General features: G+C 57.2%; 1 protein-coding gene and 1 long non-coding RNA gene across 2 annotated transcripts in view; one reads left to right on the plus strand and one right to left on the minus strand.

Annotated features, from left to right (window-relative positions):
• The window catches only part of WNT7A (Wnt family member 7A), a 63,658-nt gene that overhangs the window by 28,737 nt on the left and 11,733 nt on the right, over nt 1–23,188 (plus strand). The window lies entirely within an intron of this gene.
• Nucleotides 17,353–23,188, minus strand: part of LOC112581169 — a 38,409-nt gene continuing 32,573 nt past the window's right edge. The window contains exon 3 of the long non-coding RNA XR_006547234.2: nt 17,353–18,390. This is a non-coding gene — a long non-coding RNA (uncharacterized LOC112581169). The remainder of the gene's footprint in view (nt 18,391–23,188) is intronic.

Genomic DNA, 23,188 nt, shown 5'->3' on the forward strand with positions numbered 1-23,188 from the left:
GCATCCTCTCCAGCACTGGGAGTTGTCTCTGGCCTTCGGTTTTGCTGTTTGAGAGGTGGGTGCAGGTCCTCACTGTGGTTTCAACGACTGTTTCCCTCGTCGCTAGTGATGTGGACCGTCTTTCCACGTGTGTATTTGCCAAATGAGCATGCTCTCCCCAGGAATGTCTCTTCGTGCCTCATGCCCGTTTCTGATTCGATTGGGTTTCTTGCTGCTGAGTTTTGAGAATTGCTTGTATGTTCTGGATGTTAGTCTGTCAGATGCACAGTTTGCGGTGCCCCCTGCTCTGGTTTATGCTTGTCCCTTCCTCCTTTTCGTAGATTCTTTTGCAGAGCAGATGTTTTTAATTTTAATAAGGTCTAATTTATCAGTTCTCCCTTTTACGAATAGTGCTTTTGTGCGGAGAACTCTCTGCTGAGCTCTCGGTCCCGAAAATTTTACTGTTTTTTTCCTCTAAAAGCTTTGTAGTTTTACATTTGAATCTGCCTTTTGCAGGGGGCCTTCCTTGGTGGGCTCAGATGGTGAAGAATCTGCCTTGCAGTGCAGGAGACCCAGGTTCGATCCCTGGGTTGGGAAGACCACCTGGAGAAGGGAATGACTACCCTCTCCAGGTTTCTTGCCTGGGAAATCCCATGGACAGAGGAGCCTGGCGGGTTACAGTCCATGGGGTCACAGAGAGTCAGACACGACTGAGCGACTTAACATACACACATAGCTTTAAATATTTATAACGTATCTGTTACAAAGTAAAACTCAAAAACCGAAGCCCCTACTCTGGTCCCCAGCCTCTACTGCCCTGGTCTCCAGACGGCACTGAGAACTGTGCCCATTTAATAAATGAGAGACCCATCACAGAGACCGTGCCGAGGCCACAGGCAGCTGGGGTGAGGGGCAGGATGTGCGCCCAGGCCCAGCTCAGCACCCCCTTGCTGTGTCGACCCCTCCCCACCCCGTGACCGGCCGAAGCAGGGGGTGGGCTGGACGGGTTGCTGCCGTGGGGCTGGGAGGTCCCTGGGGACAGCCCGCAGGGATGGCCAGGCCGGGACGTGCAGGCCCAGAGGAAGGAGTCAGGCAGGTCCAGAGCGGAAGCCGCGAGGAGGGGCTGGAACAGAGCCCGCAGGGGCCCGGGGGGAGGATGCCCGGGAGGGAGGCTTTTTTTCCAGTTCTCCGTGGTGACACAGTGAGGGCAGGGCACAGCCAGGTCCGGTGGGTGATGCTGCCGTGGCGATAGCAGTGGGAGGGGCAGGGAGGCGATGGGGGGCGGGGGCAGCCCCAGTCCTTCCCTGGAGAAGGGAGATGTCTCCGGGACCCCAGCTCCACGGGGCCTGGTCCTCAGCACCCCGCTTAGCCCTGGGTTGCTGAGACCCCCCCTCCCAGCCCAGTCCGGGTAGGCACAGGCAGGCCCAGAGGTCTTGGGAGGAGCTTAGGACCTCAGCCTGAGGCGGGTGACCTTGGGAAGGCTGTCACTGTCCCCCGGTCAGCGAGGGGCCCGGGGTGGGGGTGTGGGGAGGCAGGCGGCAGGACCACCAGACAGAGGAGGCTGGGAGGAGGCTGCCGGTCGCAGCTCTGATGATGGGATGAGCCGGAAGGCAGGTGCCTGGTTGCTGGGAGAAGGTGGGGGCCGGGTTCTGAGTTCTCACCAACTTCATCCCCACGGGTCCCGTGAGGCTGCCATTCTCCGTTGTCGTCTCCATCTTACAAATGGGGAAACAGGGGCTCAGAGAGATCAAGACACAACCCAGGCCACATAGCAGGCAGGCACTGCCTTGGCTCTGGATCCGGCTTTTAACCTCTCACAGCGTCTGCTGCCCCAGGACCTCTTGGACCTAGGCACGTTTCTCCCCATTTCTTCCATCCCATGGTTCCAAGACGTTATCCTGAGATTCTCCGGCACCCTGTTTGGGGCACCTCAGATGCTCTGGGGCTCCCACCCCCCCAGAAGGCCCCAGTGTCTGAGGTTTGGGGCTCGTAGGTTATTCGGGCACCTCCTGTCCTCTCCTGTCCTGGCCGCTGCAGCGCTAGGGCAGCCTTGCCTTTGTCCTGGGAGAGGACTCTCCTGGGCCATGTGGAGAGGAAGTTGCGCCTGTTGTTCATCGCCAGCAGGAGAGAGGCCTGGGCCATCCTGGGGGTGCAGGAGCTGGACGAGGAGGTGCCAGGGGTACCCAGGCCCGTGCCGGGACTCGGCACACCTCCTGCCATCGTGGGACCTCTGGGCTGGCTCAGCCTAGGGAAGCTGGCCGGGGAGCCCCATCCTGTCCCCCTGCCAACTCCTCTCGTCTCTCTGGGCGGGCATGAGAACCACCTCAGCACCTCCCAGAGCCCACCCTGGAGGCCGGCGCCCAGTGGGTGTGCTCAGCAAGGTGGGGCGACCTCAGTGTGATGCCTGCTGTCCAGAAGGGGTCCTGTGGGGCTCGGGGGTTGCAAGGGCCTGTCCCCTGCCTTTCTGCACACAGCCGTGGAGCCGAGGGGCTGGGCTGAGGCTGGCTTGGCCTGCTGTGGGGACTGGGCTCTGGAGATGGTGCCCAGCTTTCCTGTTTCTGGGCTGTGTGACCTTGGGCGTCTTAACACGCCTCCCTGTGCCACAACGTCTTCCTCTGCAAAACGGTGACAATTGCTTCGTATTATGAGGGTTGGAAGAGCAAAGGCATTGAAAGTGCTCCTAGCCCTGCTGTCCTACGTGGCCGCCACGGGCTCCGCATGGCTGCTGAAGTTTGAATTCATTGCCAATGAGTAAGACACAGCATGGCCCTCAGTCTGCGTTTCCAGGGCTAGGCGGCCACGTGGCTTGTGACTCAGGTAGGAAGGCCCGATGGACAGGCTGGCTTGGGGTGGCGGGCACTGGGCTCCCACCTCTGTGTCACTTCTCGGGGGACACGGAAAGGTCTGGCAGCAAGGGGTGCAATCCTGCTGCCTCTCTGGGCCCCAGCCAGCCCAGGACAGGGCCTTGCAGAGGGGCTGTGGGTGGCGGTTCCCTTGGAAGGCGTCCCCAGAGTGGCTGTGGGCCCTCCGGGGGCAGGGTAGGGGGGACATGCATTTGAAACTGGCCAAAGTGGGAGGGGGCGGCCTGGTGAGGCCCTGTGAGGCCTCCCAGGTGGGGCGCAGCAGAGGGGCTCAGTTTCAGCGCGGCGAGACCAAGTCAAAAGGCGCCCACCAGGGACAATTGCCACCTTTGTGCTCTGCGGGGGGAGTGGGACTCCGGGTGTTATCAAATCTGCCCAGGCCGGGGAGGGGGAGCAGAGTGGGGGCGCAGTGGAGGACTTGGCACCGCGCGGCAGTGTCGCTTGCCCTGATTCTGACACTTGTGTGTCCCTTGAGGAGTGATCAAGGTGCTGTCGTGTCCCCCAAAAGGACCCCTGGGCTGACAAAGGTCTTCTTCAAGCCCTCCCCTTGCAGCGCACCTTCGCTACGCGGGTCCTGTGCTGTGTCTACACGAGGGCGTCCGTTTCACCGGCCTGACCACCCTGCGGGGGTGTGGTCCTCGTGAGCTCCATTTCGCAGACGGGCAGCCGAAGCCGAGGCCCCAGATTGAGGGCTGCCGCAGGTTGGGGGCTCACCTGACCTCAGGGCCACCCCGGGACATTGCGGGGAGGGGGCGGGCCAGGCAGGGCCCGCTGGGGGTGGACAGGGCCAGCCCAGCCTCCCCTGCTCAGCGCGCCCCTTGCAAGATCTGTCTCACTGTGTGTTGGCCTAGTACCACTGGTCTCCATAAATGAGCCCCTGGCTCCCCGGGGAAGGTGCTGTTGCTCCCATTTTACAGATGGGGAGAGTGGAGGCACAGGTGGTTAAGGGGTGGACTGAGGTTGCCCAGGCAGAAGACATGGAAGCAAGCTTCCCTCTCAGCCACCTGCCTGTGCAGCCCACGCTCTGCCCAGCCTCTCTGGGTCTCTTCTTAGTGTGTTTGTGTGTGTGTGTATCTGTGTGTATCTCTGTGAGTGTGTGTGTCTGTGTGTGTCTGTGTGTGTCTGTCTGTATGTGTGTATTTTAGACCTGGAAGGATTGGTAGTATTTTGAAATAATAATGATTCTAACAACGTTTGTAAAACACTTTATAATTTGCAAAGCCGCCTGATGGCTCAGGCAGTAAAGAATCCCCCTGCAGTGCAGGAGACCCCGGTTGGATCCCTGGGTTGCGTAGATCCCCTGGAGAAGGAAATGGCCACCCCTCCAGTGTTCTTGTCTGGAGAATCCCAGGGACGGAGGGGCCTGGTGGGCTGCCGTCTATGGGGTTGCAGAGTTGGACATGACTGAAGTGACTTAGCAGCAGCAGCAGCAGCTCTGAAGCTCCGTGTTTCCCATGGACCATTTGTGTGGCCCGCTGAGGACTTGGGGAGGAGGTCTGCGGGAACTCGTGGAGATTGGTCACTTCACTGGACAGAGGAGAGGAGGTTGCTAGGGGCAGAGCCCGCTGCATGGGCCCTGTCTGCTCTGTGACAGGTGAGGTCCCCCTGGGCCTCTCGGGGGTGCCAGAGCAGCGCCCCCAGGAGAGAGCTCTGCCCCGGCCCTTCCCAGCCCGCCCAGAGGTACCCAGGCACCGCCACAATCCCGGAGCTGCAGAGCTGTCTGTGGAGTCCACTCTCCTGCCCAGACGTCTGTCCAGACTCGAGCCTCAGCTGCCCCCACCCCGCTCCAGGGGGTCTGCTGGCCCAGAGCCTGCCCGGCCCAGCCCTCACTGCGGCTGCTTCTCCCACAGACACACCCCTGCCTCCACCTGCCCACCCACTCGAGGGGAGCAGCCCCGTCCTCCCCACCATCCGGGCCCCAGACCTGGGCTTGGTCCTGACCCCTGCCACTGCCTACATCCGGCAGGTCGGGTTCTGCCTTCGTGCGTGGCGTTCGCGTCCACGCCCCATCCCCTCCCCCTGGTTAGTACAGCCGCAGCTCCTAACGCGCCTCCCTGCTGCCAGCGTGCCCGGCAGCCTCTTCAAATGGAAGGTGTTTCTTTTTTTAATATTTATTGATTTATTTGGGGCTCTGCTGGGTCTCCGTTGCTGCGTGTGGCCTTCCTCTAGTTGCAGAGAGTGGGGGCCACTCTCCAGTTGGGGTGCGCAGGCTTCTCACTGCCGTGGCGTCTCTTGCTGCAGAGCATGGGCTCCCAGCGCACGTGGGCCCCCGTCCTTGGGGCTCACGGGCTCTGGAGGGAGCGCTCAGCAGCTGTGGCACACGGGTTTGGTTGCTCCTGGGCATGTGCTGCTTGAACCAGGGATTGAACCAATGTCCCTGGCATTGCAAGGCGCACTCTTAAACCACTGGACCACCAGGGAAGCCCTTCAAACGTGAGTTACCTTATCCACTCTCCACTCCCAACCTTACATCAGCCCCCAACTCGCTCAGAGCAGAAGCTGAAGTCTTCATAAACGCCAGTGAGGCTGTTCATGACCCGGACCCCGGGGACCCTCTGACCTCATCTCCTCCTTCCCTTTGCTCACTCTGTTCCGCCTGTGTGAGTGCTTGTGTCTGCTAAGTCACTTTAGTCGTGTCCGCCTCTTTGCGACCCTGTGGACTGTAGCCCGCCAGGCTCCTCTGTCCATGGGAGTCTCTGGGCAAGAATCCTGGAGCGGATTGCCATGCCCTCCTCCAGGGGATCATCCCAGCCCAGGGATCAAACCCTCGTCTCCTGTATCTCTGCATTGGCAGGCGGGTTCTTTACCACTAGCGCCACCTGGGAAGCCCACCCTTATCTTACTCCAGGCTCTGCTCTAAGCACTTGATGTATATTAAGTCATAAAAATCTCATAAGAGCCTAGTGAAGCGCTATTTTTAAAAATACTGTAGTTGATTTACAATGTGTTAATTTCAGCTGCATAGCAGACTCTTTAGCTTGCATGTACACATAGTCTTTTTCGTATTCTTTTCCACTATGGTTTGAGACATTGACATAGTTCTCTGGGTTACACAGTAGGGCCTTTTTTGTCTCTCCATCCTGTATATAACAGTCTGTGTCTGTTAATCTCAAACTCCCGACCCTTCCCTCCTCCGACCCTTGGCAGCCGCGGCCGTTCTCCATCTGCGAGTCCGTCTCCGCTTCGTGGACTGGTTCACATGTGCCCTGTTTTAGATCGGACATATAGGTGATGTCATGCGGTGTTTGTCTCTCTCCTTCTGACTGAGGAAGGAAGTACTGTGATCTCCCTTTTACAAATGAGGACACCGAGACACAGAGAGGTTCATTAACTCACCCAAGGTCATACGCTAAAAAAAAAAATAGAGAGCCAGGATCTGCCTCCAGGCAGTATGGCTCCAGAATCTCTACTCTTGCCATAGCTCTTCTCTCATGTGCGTTCACTGACTCATTCACTCAGTACGGATAACACACCTTGTTTGCGTCAGATGCGAGATTTTAGCAGCAGATGACTAGAAAATGGCCTTGGCCATCAGGGAGTTCACAGTCGAGTACGAAGTGCAAAACAAATAAATACGGGGGAAAGAAAAATCTGCTCGTTCAGCGAACGTTCACTGGCATCTCCTACATGCCAGCCCTCTATCAGGCGCTGGAGAGCAGAGGGAAGGCACAGCCTGTGCTTCCGAGGTGCTGATGTTCTAACAGCAGAGGGAAAGAGTGATTGCCACGTGGCATCACGGCAGCATGCGCTGAACTCGGGGAAGGAGGGCGGAGACTGTGGGTCCTGGCAGTAGGAGGTCCCAGCATCTGGGAGCTGGTGTGGGTGGGCGGGAGACTGAGCAGTTGGGCAGGTGGATTATGTAGATCAGTTTAGGTCAGTTGCTCAGTTGTGTCTGACCCTTTGCGACCCCATGGACTGCAGCACGCCAGGCCTCCCTGTCCATCACCAACTCCCAAAGCTCAAACTCAAACTTACCAACTCAAACTCATGTCCATTGAGTCAGTGATGCCATCCAACCATCTCATCCTCTGTCGTCCCCTTCTCCTCCTGCCCTCAATCTTTCCCAGTGTCAGGGTCTTTTCCAGTGAGTCAGTTCTTCACATCAGATGGCCAAAGTATTGGAGTTTCAGCTTTAACATCAGTGATTCCAATGAATATTCAGGACTGATTTCCTTTAGGATAGACTGGTTGGATCTCCTTGCAGTCCAAGAGACTCTCAAGAATCTTCTCCAACACCACAGTTCAAAAGCATCAATTCTATATGTCATTAGTTGGATGGATAAATAGATGATAGGTTGTATTTGGAAGGATGGTCAGATGAATGGTTATATGGGTGGATGGATGTGTGATTAGATGGACAGATATTAACAGATGGTTAGGTGGATGGTTGAATGGTTGGTTGGATGGATGAATAATATAGGCATGGCATGGATATAGACATGGATGAATAATAACCATGGCACCCCGGGGTGGTTCACTTGCTCCCCAGTTCTATGTTTATGATTAGATGGGTAGATATTAGGAAATGGTTAGGTGAATGGATACGTGGACAGATGGATAGACGTTTGGAAGGGTAGGTGGTGGTTGTGATTTAGTCACTCAGTCGCGTCTGACTCTGCCACCCCGTGTAGCCCACCAGGCCCCTCTGTCCATGGGATTCTCCAGGCAAGAATACTGGAGTGGGTTGCCATTTCCTTCTCCAGGGGATCTTCCGGACCCAGGGATTGAACCGGGGTCTCCTGCACTGCAGGCAGGTTCTTTACCACTGAACCACCAGGGAAGGAAAGATAGATAGGAAGTATTTGGAAGGATGTTTGGATGAACAGTTATATGGATAGACAGTTGGATGGATGGATGGATGGATATTCGGAAGGAGGCTGTGTTGAAAGGATGCATGAAAAGCTGAGCTCACCGCTGGCAAGTTGGACATTATCCCAGTGAGATCACAAGACCAGCTGAAAGAAAGGGATGGAAATCCATGCATTCACTCTTTCAACAAATGTTTATCAAGCACCTATTTCTGTGTCTGGTACTGTGTTAAGCTCTGGGATTAAATGGTACTTGCCTTTATGGAGCTGACATTCCAGAGGGAAAGCAGGGGATAAACAAATAATCACATATGTATAGATTCTACTGTCAATGTAATGAGTGCTGTGGTGAGAAGGGAGAGCAGGGTGAGAGGGCAGAGATGACCGGAGGTGGGGGGCATTTTCTCTTAGGGAGTCAGGGGAGGCCTCTGCTGAACGGGAGGTCAGGAAGCGAGCCACGTGGGGAACAGCATCCCAGACCGAAGGAACGGCAAGTGTAAGAGCTTGAGGCCAAGAGGCCAGTGTTGCTCACTGACTGAAGGAGACAGGAGGTGAGCTCCCAGGCGGTGTGTTTGGGGTCTGGGGTGGGGGCGACGGGCAGATCACCTCCTGGACTCTGGAAGGAGTGTGTGTGGTACAGCTTCTGTCTCGGAAAACCAAGGGCAAAACTCTGAGCCTGGGCTGCTTTGCGTGTAGAGAGGCCCCGCCCTGCCCGCTCCCCTGGCAGGTCCCAGCCCTGCTCCTCACCCAGCCTGGAGGCCCGTCAGCATTTTGATTCCAGCGCCCAGCTCTCCGTGGTTTACAGCTCCACCGTGAAACAGCCCTGGGCCCTGGCACCTCGAGTGATTCACTTGCTCACCAGTTCTATATTTAGTGCCGTTGAACACCTCGGGGCCAAGTTTTCAGAGAGAAAAAGGAGGAATTTAGGGAGAATTGGTTACGTGTTTTATTTATTTATTTTTTTAAACATGCAGATCCATTTTTCAGTTGTTTTCTGAGATTATTTCCCAGCCTTTACCAAGTTACATGGCTTCCCTGATAGCTCAGCTGGTAAAGAATCCACCTGCAATGCAGGAGACCTGAGTTCGATCCCTGGGTTGGGAAGATCCCCTGGAGAAGGGAAAGGCTACCCGCTCCAGTATCCTGACCTGGAGAATTGCATGGACTGTATACTCCATGGGGTCACAAAGAGTTGGACATGATTGAGTGACTTTTTCAGCAAGTTACAGGATGCCAGCGCATGGTGGATTTGGGAGAGTGCATGGCTCGTTTTGAGGAGAGCCCAGTCTCCGCTTAACTACCCCTTTCTCTTGAAAGTTTGTGTTTGTTCTTGGTGAGAGCCAGCTGGCAGAAAGGACACTACAGACCAAGCGTATGACTCAGGGGCCGAGAGATCGATTATTTAGTATCCCACGGAACACGGCTGAACTTCAGGCTGTTCGTTCTCAGTCCCCCAAAGCCAAGTCCCCCAGACCCTGGGTCAAGGCGCCCGCAGGGCGTCTCAGATTTTCATTTGCACACATGTCACCTGAGGGGTGTGTGAAGGTACAGCTCAGGGATTCTGACCAGTGCTGTCCAAGAGAAACTAATATGAACCACATACATAATTTCAATTTTCTAGTAGCCCCATCAAAAAGGTAAGAGAAGATGACATTAAACTTAATAATATTTTTAATATGCCCCAAATATTGTCATTTATTTAATATGCAATCAGTATGAAAGTGGGCTGCCCAGGTGGCGTTAGGAGTAAAGAACTCGCTTGCCAATGAATGCAGGAGACATAAGAGACAACGCGGGATCAATCACTGGGTCGGGAAGATGTCCTGGAGGAGGAAATGGCAACCCACTCCAGTAAGCTTGCCTGGAGAATGCCATGGACAGAGGAGCCTGGCGGGCTACAGTCCAGAGGGTCGCACAGAGTCAGACATGACTGAAGTGACTGAGCACGCGTGCAATATGAAAACACGGGGAGGGTTGACTCACCTTTTCTTCCTGTCCCCCTCCGATAGTGCATCTTTGAAATCTGGCCATCACTTTACACTTAGAGCACATCTCTGTTCAGACTAGCCCCAGTTCAGATGCTTGTGTGGCAGGGGGCTCCTCTCTTGGACGGCACAGATCTCAGTCTGGCTTGAATACCTCTGGTGACAGGGCACTCACTCCCTCCTGGACATTCACTCCATCCCCACAGACTCTTAGTTGGGAGTTGCCCCCAGGCCAACCGGGAAGAACCCAGCATCACTGCCTGCATTTCCGGGCTGGCTGGCATCCTCTGCAGGGAATAAACAGTCCTGCAGACATGCCAAGGTCCCCTCCTCCAGCTCCCCGCTGCGGGCAGGCCCCTCGAGGCCCTACCCCAGCTGTGGTCTCTGCTGTTTTTCCTTCTTATTGAACCAAGCTCAGGGACTTTAAATGTTGTCCCCTGATCACTCGGCCAGGATGCAGCAGAGCTGGGGCTCCAAGTCAGGACACTGATGCCTTTCCTCTCTGCTGTAAAAGCACCAGGGGCTTGGTGTGACACGGTTTCAATGGACCTCCTGGTCCTCCCTAGCTCCTGCAGGCACACAGGGCTGCCCGCCTGCGCCGACAGCCCTCCTGGACACCAGCACAAAGGGGGCTTCTGCTCTGGGGCGGGGGCGTTCGGGGGCTTCAGTCGTGCCTGGTCACCCGGCGCTGTAGAGCAGTAAGGAGCTGGCTCTCCCTGCACCACGCCCGGCCCCTGGCAGGGGGAGAGCCCCCCACCGCTGCTGGAAACTGCCCTGGGACAGAGATAACCCGGGGTGTTTTTCCCTCTTGTCAGCCTGGAAAAAACCTGCCTCCTGCGGGGACAGGAAAGAGGCGATCTCAGGGGAGGTGTCCCCATGCCGTGGCCCCTGGGCTGGCTGCCGGCAGCAGGGGCTGCCGGCTGGGCCTGCCCGCCCGCCTGGACGCCGACGCAGAGGGCGCTTCCACTGCTGGACAGGGGCGCTCACAGGGCTTCAGCCGTGCCTGGCCACCCGGGCAGGACCTCACAGGGGTCCAGGCCCTTCATCTGGGGGTGGCCAAGGGCACAGAGGGTGCCAGGCAGCAGGGCCTGGGCCCTGTCCCAGTACTCTGGGGAGTCCGCTCCTCTGTCCTCGGTCCCAAAGCTGCTCCCTGGGGCTTCAGCGTGGTCTTTTGCAGACTAAGTCAGAGGCCTGTCTATTAGACCCCACCATGAAGGAAAAGGCCATCTGGGCTCCCAAGCCAGGGCGCCTTCGTTCATTCACTCACTCATTCATTCACTCATGCATTAATTCTTTCATTCACTCATTCATGCACTCATTCATTCATTCACTCATTCATTCCTCACTCATTTCTTCATCCACTCACTCATTCACTCACTCATTTCTTCACTCATTTCTTCATTCACTCATGCATTCATTCACTCACTCATTTATTCATTCACTCACTCATTCATTCACTCACTCATTTCTTCACTCACTCATTCATTCACTGACTCATTTCTTCATTCACTCACTCATTCCTTCATTCACTCACTCATTCATTCACTCACTCATTTCTTCATTCACTCATTCATTCATTGACTCATTTCTTCATTCACTCACTCATTCATTCACTCATGCATTCACTCACTCACTCACTCATTCATTCACTCTGCAAATGCTTGCTGAGCACCTCGGCCCCCTCTGGATGCCTCCTGAACAGGACAGACGAGGAACCGAGGAAGGGTGCTGCAGGCAGAGGAGAGCGCAGGTGCTGAAGCCCCGAGGGTTGGAGTGGTTCAGAGCAGCCTGGCACGAAGTGCACAGAGGGCTTCCCGGAGCCACACAGCCATCATCACAGTCCATTCTAGAACTCTTTACTGCCTCGAAAGGAACCCCCACGCCTGTCCATGGTAGCTCCCCGCTCCCCGTCCCCCAGCCCCAGGCAGCCAGCAGTCTGCTTCCTGTCTCTACGGATTCCCCTGCTGCTAAGTCACTTCAGTCGTGTACGACTCTGTGCAACCCCATAGACGGCAGCTTGCCAGGCTCCACCGTCCCTGGGATTCTCCAGGCAAGAACACTGGAGTGGGTTGCCATTTCCTTCTCCAATGCATGAAGGTGAAAAGTGAAAGTGAAGTCCCTCAGTCATGTCTGACTCTTAGTGACCCCATGGACTGCAGCCTACCAGGCTCCTCCATCCATGGGATTTTCCAGGCAAGAGAACTGGAGTGGGGTGCCATTGCCTTCTCCTACGGATTCCCCTATCTAGGCCCTTTTGTGCAGATGGAATCGTTACAGTATATGACCTTAGGGGTCTGGCTTCTGTCACCGAGCATCACGTTGTCAAGGTCCATCCATGTTGTAGCCGGTGTCGGCACTTCACCCCTTTAGAAAAACCGTTCTTAAATTCTTTTGGCTGCGCCGGGTTTTAGGAGCGGCATGTAGATCTTCGATCTTCACTATGGCATGCGGGGTCCTTTTAATTGCAGCATGTGGAATCTAGTTCCCCACCCAGGGATCGAACCCAGGCCCCCTGCACTGGGAGCTCAGAGTCTCAGCCTCTGGACCACCAGGGAGGTCTCCACCCCATCCCTTTTTAGGGCTGCATAACACTCCCCTGTGGTCCAGACCACGTCTTGTTTATCTGTCCGTCTGATGCTGCCGTTTGGCTTGTTTTACCTTCTGGCTGCTGGAGCATTGCTGCCGTGAACACGCATGGACAGGTTTTGCGAGGACGCTCGTCTCTGGTCTGAGTGTTGCATCGTCCTTGTGTCCAGGTACCACATGTCCTTGAAGTCCATCCTCTTCGGAGCCATCCCTGAAAGGGCCCAGGTCTCTGGGTCAAGACCAGAAGGGGGGTCTGGATGGACGCGGGCAGGACCTGTGCCCAGGGTGCTCTGGCCCTGCCTCTTTGCAGGGCTGGCCGGGGCCAGCAGCCCAGCAGGTGCCGTGGACACAGGCTTGGTCCGTGGGGGCTGTCCCTGGAGGGAGGCGAGCAGTTCTCCAGCATCTCTGCTTCCTGGCTTCCCTCTGCAGTTGCCCCTGGCTGAGCCACATCCTCCTCCCCACATTTGATCAGGTCTGTCCTCCACGTGGTGGCCGTAGGGAGCCGCTGCAGTGCCAAGTCCCCATCCCACGGGAGGTGGGCGGCCGTGCAGCTAGGCCACTGGCCTCCTCCCCACTTTGGGGCTCCCTTCCATGCATGCCTTCACCCGTGCTGTTCTCTCCACCCGGCCTGCCCTTTCCTCCTCTGCGCCCAGCCTGGCCCTCCTCGTCCTGTGTCAGCTCAGGGATCATTTCTTCACCCACCCCCACTCCAGCCAGGCCTGCCGTCAGCCGTTCCCTCAGTTACTGAGCACCGGGCCTGCTCTGGATGCCAGTCTGGGTGCTGGGGCCCCGGCAGGAGCAGGCAGACTGAGTCCCTGCCCTTGGGCAGGTGGCGTTCCCGTGGTAAACAAGAGAAGCCGAGGACAGCAATGTGTGCTATGTCAGATACTGATGTCCGCGGGGCTCAAGACGAACCAGGGCAGGGGTCAGGGAGAGTCCTGGCAAAGGTGAGACCTGAGCCTAAGGCCCCCAAGAAGCGGGGGCGGGAGCTGTGGAGAGAGCGGGCCGTGCAAAGGCCCTGAGGCAGGAGCATGCCAGGGGTGTGGGAGGAGCCGCAAGGAACCTAGGGCGATCAGGGTGAAGAGAGGAGGTGCGGATGAGGCAAAAGAGGCGGCAGCGACCGCGGGGGTGGAGGAGGGGGACCGGGAACCCACGGAGCCAGCCCTTGGTCAGCAGCCATTGTCATTGTTCCAGGGTCCTCCCCAACGCCCCCAAACCTGGAGCAGCCGGAACAGCCCCTCCATACTGCACGACAGCCCATCTGACTCAGCTGCTCCCATTGTCTTGCAAGCACTTTCCAGTCGGGCTGTGGGGGGGCCAGGGCCGCTGCTGGGGGTCCGTGAGCACAGCAGGCACTCCTCTTCAGAGCTGCCAGCAGGGGAGGGCAGCGTCAGCCTCGTGCCCATGTGACAGTCGGGGGCATGGCCGCCTCCCCACCCAGGACGTCAGCTTCTGGTGAGCGAGGCCTGGCCTCTTTCTGCCGCTCGGTCACCGACCTCAGGCCTGCCTGGGGCAGAAATTCAAGAACACGTGCTAGAAAGTTGAAATTAGCGAGTGAGTGAGCGAATGGATGGGCCTCCCTGGTGGCTCAGCAGTAAAGAATATGCCTGCAATGCAGGAGACACGGGTTCCATCCCTGGGTCAGGAAGATCCCCTGAAGGAGAGCATGGCAACGCATTCCAGCCTTCTTGCCTGGAAAATCCCACGGACAGAGGAGCCTGGTGGGGTGCCATCCATGGGGTCGCAAAGAGTTGGACAACAACTCAGCGACTGAACGATGGGTGAATGAATGAATGAATGCCAAGGCCAATCCAGTGATGTCAGAAGTCGGGAGGAACACGTTCCTGTGGCTCTGCTCACTCCCATCAGCCTCCTTGCCCCGCACCCTATAGCTGGGGGTACCTGACTGCCTCACTTGGGGCCACAGTACACGCCCCAGGGCACCGAGCTTGCACGGGAGGTGGTGACACGTGTGCTCTGAGTGTGCAAGAGACAAGTCAAGAAAGAGACGAGTCTGCAGTGAGGGCCGTCTGTCCCCGAGAAGCAGCTCCTCCCAGACCCCTCCGTGGGCAGAGGCTGGCAGGCCCCAGGCCCCAGGCTTCAGCCCCAGGACGACAGGGAGCCAGGGGTGGCGTCTGAGCGGCCGTCACCCGGCCAACACTCACTTCAGCAGGTCCCAGTCCAGACCCGGGAGCGTCTCCCTTGGGGACAGGACTGACGCTGCTCACTCCGAGGCCCGGCCGGAGTCCGCGCCCCTCCCCAGGCCAACCCGGCCGCATTCCAGCAGCCCTGCTCTGTGGAACGCAGCCTCCCCGGCCATCCCCACCGGAGGCAGGCAGGAATCCTTGCTTGGAGTCAGCGCATCCAGAGTGACTCAAAGAATGTGACCAAGGAGAAAATACTCCACGTGTTTACCAAAAAAAAAAAAAAAGCTGTCTTTCCCCCTCTTTCATCTGAGTCGCCCAGAGGAACACAGCTGCAGCTGAGTGAAGTGAAGCTTTTCTGCTCATGATGGATCGACGTGCGGGGAGGAGGGGCGGTGGAGAAAGGAGTGGGAGTTGGGGGGCGGGGGGCAGGGGATGGGGGTGCTGGCAGCTCCCTCCCAGGGCAGCGCTCACACCCGTGGCACCTCCTGTGTCTGGGGGGTGGCGTCCTGCCCATGGGTTCCACGGTACCCTAGATCAGGGTCCTTGGAAAGGGTCCCCGATGTGGACACTCACCTGCCGTGCATTTCCCAGGAAGTGGGAGAGAAGCCAGGCGAGGATGCCATGGCTACAGAGGCTCCAGTGGGTCCTGGGAGTGGCTCTGGGCTCCAAACGTCCCTTTAGCGTCGTCCCCAGAGGGAGGCAGGGGACCCAGCATCAACCAGGCACTGGCCACAGCCGCCCTGACGAGGGCCGTGAGCTCGGGTGCGGGGGCTCCTTCGTGTGCTGAGTGCCATCAGTCATCTTGGACTCTTCGCGACCGCATGGACCACAGCCCCCAGGCTCATCTGTCCAGGGGATTCTCCAGGCACGAATACTGGAGTGGGTGGCCATGCTCTCCTCCAGGGGGTCTTCCCGGAGGATGATTCCAGGAGGCTGTGGGCCTCACGGGCTGACACCCTGCGCAGCTCATTGGTGAGTGCTCAGTCCTGGAGGAGGGCCTGGGTGGGTGCCGTGGCGTCCACTGCACCGTCCAGCCCCATGACTGTGGCCCAGGGGGACAAGGCTGACCCGGCATGCATGTCTTCCTTCCTTCTGTTCAGCTGTATCCTACAGCCCGACTGTCTGGGTTCACACCAGCCCAGCGCTGCCCACCTATGACGGCCTTGGCACCTCTGCTTCCTCCCCTGGAGAGTGGGGGTGATGAGGATGAATGTGCCTGGCGGGGTCACTGGGCGGCTTCAGCGAGTCGCTGTCTGTTGCGTGCTCAGGACACCAGCGGCTTGGACTGGAGTCGGGCACGGTGGTGCCTGCCCTCCAGGAGGTGCTCACAGTCCGGCGGGAGGAAGGGGTGCGCAGACGGGAAGTTGTGACCCCGGGCAGCTTGGCATGGAGAGGGCACGGGGCCCGGATGTGGGCAGTCATCCCTACGCTCACCCTCGGGCGACGCAGGGACTTCGTGTCTAAGCGCCTGGCAACACGGCTGCCCTTCTGAGGGCTCCTTGGACCCGGCACCTCGCTGTGGGTCACTGGCCCTGATGCAGCCACCATGGGCCATGTCCCCTCGAACACGGAGACAGAACCGAAGCCTGTTCTGTCTTCGGGGTGGGGCCTGGTGGACGGCACAGTTGGGGAAACACAGGGGAGTTGAATGAAGGGGCTACTTACAAGCGCGGGCGGCATCAAGGTGCCTCAGCACCCGGGCTGGCGACTGGGGCTCCCCCAACTGGGCCTGGCTGGAGGCTGGGTACAGGGCGTCTGTGGGTGCAGCATACACAGGTCGCCCTCGGGGGATGGAGAAGGGGGCACAGAGGTGCCCAGTGCACCCAGGGCCTCTGCCTTGACTCCAGCGGGGGCCCCACCTTGTTGGGCTCCCTAGGAAGTAGGCACGGGGTGCTTGGCACAGGGCGTGGCCCCAGCACGCACAGTGAGGGACACCTTGAATCATGTGCAGAGGCGGGGGGCCCGTGCGGGCCTCCCTGCAGCAGGCCGTGTGGGTCACACGCTGCCTGGAGACGGGCAGGCGGGGCCCGGGGACCATCCCCGTGCCCACGTCCCCTCCCTTGGTCCAGCCCGGCCCTGGGAGAGGAGGCCTCCGCGCCCAGCAGCTCTGCCCCCTGCTCTCTGCTCCCCCCAACTGGTGCGGCCTCTCCCAGGTGGTCGGCTGCCTTGGGGGAGCTTGGAGAAGGTTCCAAAGCCAGGTCTCCTGCTGGAAGGGAGTGGCTGGGGTCTGAGCATGGGAGGAGGCACAGTGTCCACATGGATGATGGGCAAGGATGCAGCAGGGGCCAGGGCAGTGTCCAAACGGAAGGGCAAGGATGCGGCAGGGGCCAGGGAAGTGTCCACACGGATGATGGGCAAGGATGCGGCAGGGGCCAGGGACGTGTCCACACGGACAGGCAAGGATGTGGCAGGGGCCAGGGAAGTGTCCACACGGATGATGGGCAAGGATGAGGCAGAGGCCAGAGTAGACAGTGCGCAGGGAGGAGGCGGCGATCGTGGGGTGCACTTGGGCAGGCGGCAGGAGCTGGGTGTGGGGTTCCGACAGGAGAGGTGTCTGGGTGTGGGAGGAGGCGGGAGGGAGGGGCTGGGCCGTGGTGGGCACTCACAGTGCCCCCCACCCCGGGGGGGATGGTCACTCCCTCACTTCTGTCCCTACTCCTGCATCAGCCAGAGCTTGCCTCCTGCCCCAGCGATACCTGGGAGAATGTGCCCGTCTCGCCCCTGTGTCCCTGTCTTCTCTCTTGGGAAGTCCCCTCTGGGGCCTTCGTCCTAGAGGCAGAGGAAACCGGGGCCCAGAGAAGGAAAGGGACTTGCCAGCAGCCACAGAGCAACGCAGGGGCAGAACCAGGACTTGGGCCTGCCTGCTCCCTCCACCCCACGACCCTGCCCCCCACCCCTCCCACCCCGTGCCAGCTCACCCCAGCATTCATTGTGCAGAACAAGGAAAACTCGAAGAGGTTTTTTAAAAAAATATTTATTTGGCTGCACTCGAGATCTCTGATCTTCTCTGTGGCATGAGGGATCTTTAGCTGTGGCGTGTGAACACTTGGTTGCCGCCTGTGGGCTCTACTTCCCCAACAAGGGATCGAACCCAGGGCCCCCTGCATTGGGAGCTCAGCGTCTTAGCCAACAGGCCACCAGGGAAGCCCTGCCCTTCTCTCCTTAATCTCCACCTTTTCCTCTGAGGAAAGACTGCTCCTGCTTGACGACAAGGAGCAGATCTCTGAAGGTGCAAGGTGCCAAGTACCAGCATACCTTATTAGGTGTGGCTTCGATGATAGGAGTTGGCTTTTTCCTGCAAAATGAAAGTCTGGATACAGTTTCTTTCAGAGGCTCTGCAGACTCTGCGAGGCCCAAGCTGTTTCCATCCTTCCGTCTGCCCTTGTCACCTTGTTTGGCCTCTGGTTCTGTCGCCTTTGGGTCACAAGGTGGCTGCCTAAGCTCCCGCAATCATACTTTCACACCACAGCATCCAAAGATAAAAAACGGAAGTTGCGTTCTCGGGTCTCTCTTTATCAGGTGGGGTCCAGTGTTTTCCCCTCTGTGGTCAGAGGCGGCCAGCTGTGGTCAGGGGGCTGGACAGGCAGGCAGCGTGCCCTGTGTCCTGCGGCCATTTCTGTCACCACCAGCGTGTGGTGGCCGGAGGTGGGATTTGAAGCAGGTTCTTGGGCTGCCTCGCTCTGGTGCCTGCTGCCCTGCTTCAGGCTGCTCTCGTCACACCGTACTGCTGTGCTGAGACTGAGTCTGACTGCCTGGGTCACTGCTCACCAGCTGGGGTACAGACAGTCCAGAACTGAGCTCTCCCTGCAGAGCCGCAGGTGGGCCAACAGGGGAGGCGGGGCTCAGATGGACCGAAGCTGGAGATGGTCGAGGCTCTCAGCTCTGCTTCCAGCTGTGACTTCAAACCCACCAACTAGGGACTGGCTTTGGGGTTTACGTGAAGCATCGCACTGTACCGGCAAAAGGACGTCTCGGCCAGGTTCAACATTTCAGTCCACAAGGACAGAAACCCAAGTCAAGCCGGCTGAAAAACAAAAAGGGAAGTCATTAGTTCGTGGAAGCAACTGGTCCCAGGGTAGAGACTCAGGGCCAGTGTGAGCCAGGGCACAAATGATACTCCCAGGAAGCACGTCCACACACCCCTCCTCCTCTCTCCACTCTGCCTTCCTGGTTAGACCACGTGGCCGCGAGATGCCCGTCCGTGGCTCTGCCCTCTGTAGCCCCTCCTGCTCCTCTGGTGGGAAATTACGGTTCTTGTTCTGAAAGTCACACGGCCAGGCCGTCTCCTCCTATATTACGAATGTTACACGACTGTTAATACGGCTTCAGATGGTTGCCTTTCAGCAGCCTCTTAGTTTACAGTGAGCTGGTGGTCGTCTAAAGCGGTCGATCTTTCTCAGTCTGTCGCTGAACCCCGAGGACTCTCTCTGATTGGTCCCGACCTGCCTGAGTCACCAGCCCGGACTTGGCGGTGACCAGTGGGAACTGGAGAGTTGACGGGTGGCAAGTGGCAGTGAGGACTGGCTGGGGCCCCTTTAGTTTCCGTGGCTGGAGAAAGCCTCACCGCGGAATCCACGTTCGCAGAGCTTGGAGGCCACGCGGGTTGGCGGTAAACGGGGCACAAAGAGAAGGGTGTCAGGCGAAGGGTGTCAGGCGAAGGGTGTCAGGCGTGGGAGAGGTCCGTGTTGGAGGAGTCCTCCTGGGCTGGGTGGGGCAGGGGCAGGGCGCTCCGGGGAGGAGGAGGAGGAGGTGGCATTTGCAGAGGCCCCAGGAGGGCTGGGCTGGGCAGGGCCGTGCGGGGATGAATGGAGGTGCATTCCTGGAGGGGGGCCGGTCACTGCGAGGTGGGGAAATCGTCCTGGGCGAGGGCTGCAATGTGGAGGGGGGCAGTGGAGCTCAACACTGGCCAAGAGCTTTTGGTCTCAGCACTCAGCTGCCTCTCACAATGCTATGAGGGGGTGACAGAGGCCCTCGGTCACTGCCTGCCCTCCCTCCCCGGAGGACCCCTTCCTCCTCCAGGAAGTCCACCCCCAGATCATCCAGGCAGCCCCAAAGTCTGGGGCGGCCCAGGAGGCCAGCCTCGATAGTATCTGTTGGGTGTCATGAATCAGGAATTTTTTCTGGAGCGAGTTTCTCCTGAGGCCCCTCCCAGGCCTGGGAGCCCCGCCCTGGTAATTCTGGGCTCTGGGCAGCACCTGGTACATTGTTGGCACTTCCCGGGGGACCTGTCAGGGAGAGATTGATTTTTCTCCCTCCAGCGGTGCAGAAAATCCTTCCTACTACTCCAGACAGGTTTGGTTGCCGGGCTGGGGGACAGAGGAGCAGGTTAAAAGCGGCCCCGCCCCACCTGGTTCAGGAATGCCCCCCGCAGACCCCAGCTGCCGCCCCCCACACCTCCCAGGACAAGAGGTCCCCACCTCTGGCGGCCCCTCCAGTGCTGGCCAGCGTGCTGGGGTCACCTGGCTTTGCGTGGAGCTGGGATCTGCTGCCTGTGAGTCCCCTGCAGCTGGGGTACTGGTTCTGATCCCTGGACACACAGCCCCTCCCATTCACCCCCCAGGACAGGCCAGCAGAGTGTAGGGGGTGGTGCCCAGGACCCCAGAATCTGCCTTCTCTTGGCGGGGGGGCAGTTCCAGCTCTGTCAGCCTGGGCTCTCCAGCGCCCTCGTGTACGCGTGCTCTCTAGGTCTGTCCATCGGTGGGGGCATAGCCCAGTTCTGAAAGTCACATGGCCAGACTGTCTCCTCCTATGTTATGAACGTTAGACCTCTGTTAATATGGCTTCGGATGGTTGCCTTTTTAGCAGCCTCTTACTTCATAGTTAGCTGGTGGTCATCTTTCTCAGTCTCTCGTTTCTTGTGCTTTTGTAATCTTTTTTTTAATACCCAAAATGATAGAGATGGGTGTCCTACTTCTAGCTGTTTTCATCCACGTTTTGTGTCTTTGGAAGTGACTGGATCCTGACCGGGATCATCTGCTGTGGTTGCTCAAGCTGACCGGGGCCAGATTTCAGATTTCTGCTCCCGGAGAGGCCCCCTCTTCCTGACCACTCACTGAGCCTGACATGTCCCCATCACGCCCTCGACATGTGGCCTTCCCCGAGCCTGGCTCCTGGCCTGGCCCCTGGTCTCTGCACGGCCTCCATGTCCATCAGAGGCCCGTGAGTCACCCCGGGGCCCCGCACCCTTCCCCACTGGGTGTCAGCTCCCCTTCCCCCCACTGCCACTGCCTCCATCGGGGCCTCCAGCGTCTCCGGCCTGGGTGATGGGGATGGCCTCCCCGCCCTCCACTCTGCCTCTCTGACCTCATTTCCACCCTCTCTGGAGTCCTCTCTCAGGGGGTCAGCCAGACCTCATCCGTCACTGCAGGAAGGCCCCTTCCCGGAACCCTTGGGCCCTCAGGTCATCAGGAGCACCCCTGCCCTGCGCGTGCAGCCCTGTCTCCTCCCGCTCCTCCTGGGGGGTTATCCGCATGCCGCCCACCTCTGGGCCTTGGCATGTGCTGTTCCCTGGCTTTAACTGCCATTCCTCCATCTCCCCTAAGTTCGACTTTTTTAAACTTTTATTGAAATATTGTTGCTTCACAGTGTTGGGTTAGTTTCAGGTATATAGCAGAATGACTCACCTAAACATACACGTTTCTATGTTTCAAATTCTTTTCCCATTTATTACAGAATCGTGAGCAGAGTTCCCTGCTCTGTACAGGGCGGTCCTTGATAGTTTTATTTTTTTAATGTCAGGGCTTCTCGTGTGGCTCCGGTGGTAAAGAAAGAATCCACCTGCAGTGGGGGGCGTCCTGGGTTCCATCCCTGGATCGGGAAGATCCCCTGGAGGAGGGCATGGCAACCCTCTCCAGTATTCTTGCCTGGAGAATCTCACGGACAGAGGAGCCTGGTGGGCTACCATCCACGGGGTCGCAGAGAGTCGGTATGTCCGAACGACTAACACGTATTTAGAGAAGATTTTAGTTTCTTTTCCTTTACATTTTTTACATTCTCTCAGGTGCCACAGAAACTTTTTAATATTGTTCCAAGCTTGAATTTTCTTTTAAAATGTATTTTGTATTGGAGTACAGCCGGTTAACAATGTTGTTAGTTTCAGGTGTACAGCAGAGTGACTCAGTTATACATACATTCATTCTTTTTTCAGACTCTTCCCCCATTTGGGTTATTACAGAATATCGAGCAGAGTTCCCCGTGCTATACAGTAGGGCCTTGCTGGTTATCTGCTTTAAATACAGCAGTGTGTCCGTGTCCGCCCCAGGCGCCCAGCCCGCCCTCCCCCACCCTTCCTCGTCGGTATCCGTCGGTCCATTCTATTTCTGTTTTGTGAATAAGCTCGTTTGTATCATATTGTAGATCCCACATATAAGCAGCATCATATGTATCTGTCTTTCTCGGTCGGTCTTCACTTAGTATGATAATCTCCAGGTCCATCCACGTTGCTGCAAATAGCAGGATTTCAGTTTTTATGGCCGAGTAGTATTCCTAAAGGAAATCAGTCCTGAATATTCACTGGAAGGACTGATGTTGAAGGTGAAACTCCAATCCTTTGGCCACCTGATGGAAAAAGCTGACTCATGTGAAAAGACTTTGTTGCTGGGAAAGATTGAGGGTGGAAGGAGAAGGGGACGACAGAGGATGAGATGGCTGGATGGCATCACCGACTCGATGGACATGAGTTTGAGTGAACTCCGGGAGTTGGTGATGGACAGGGAGGCCTGGCGTGCTGCGATTCATGGGGTCGCAAAGAGTGGGACACGACTGAGCGACTGAAGTATTCCACTGTGTATATGTACCCTATCTTTTTTATCTATTCAACTGTTGATGGACGTCTTGGCTGGTTCCGTGTCCTGGCTGTGTTTAGTGCTGCCATGGACACTGGGGTGCGTGTCTTCTGGAATTACGGTTTTCTCCAGATATACTCCCAGTAGTGGGACGCTGCGTCGTAGGGTAGTTCTGTTTTGAGTTGCTCAAGGAACCCCCATATTTTTTTCCATAGTGGATGTACCAATTTACATTCCCACTGGCAGTGTGGGAGGGTTCCCTTCTCTCCACACCCTCTCCAGCATTTATTGTCTGTAGACTTTTTGATGATGGTCATTCTGACTGGTGTGAGGTGATATCACACTGTAGTTTTGATTGGCATTTCTCTTAATCATCATCCGTGCTGAGCATCTTTTCATGTGCCTCTTGGCCATCTGTGTGTTTTCCTTGGAGAAAGGTCTATTTAGGTTCCTCTGCCCAGTTTTGGATGGGACCATTGGTTGTTTTATTTAATATCGAAGCCCCCAAGCTGTTTGTAAATTCTGGAAATGGATCCCTTGTCAGTTGCATTGTTTGCAAGTATCTCCTCCCATTCTGCGGGCTGTCCTTTTGTTTGTTTTTTTTAATTTCATTGGCTATAGTTGCTTTGCAGCGTTGTGTTAATTTCTAGCGCACACCAAGGGGAATCCGTTCCACGCATACACACGTCCTTCCTGCTCTGGACCTCCTTCCCGTTTAGGTCACCACAGGGCACGGAGCAGACGCCCCTGTGCTGCACAGCAGCTTCGCATCAGTCGTCTGCATTACCCACAGTGGCGTGTATTCATCAGTTCCAACCTCCTAGTTCATCCCTCCCCACCTTATCTGCTTGTATCCATTCATTTGTTCTACATCTGTGTCTTTATCTCTGCTTTGCAAGTAAGTTCATGCGAACCACTTTTCTAATATACGATGTTTTTCTTCACTCTGTACGACACTCCTAGGTCCATCCATGTCTTTGCAAACAGCACGATTTTGTCCCTTTTTATGGCTGAGTGATATTCCATTGTGTATACGTG

Source organism: Bubalus bubalis, chromosome 21, assembly GCF_019923935.1.
Source record: "Bubalus bubalis isolate 160015118507 breed Murrah chromosome 21, NDDB_SH_1, whole genome shotgun sequence".
Taxonomy (NCBI): domain Eukaryota; kingdom Metazoa; phylum Chordata; class Mammalia; order Artiodactyla; family Bovidae; genus Bubalus; species Bubalus bubalis.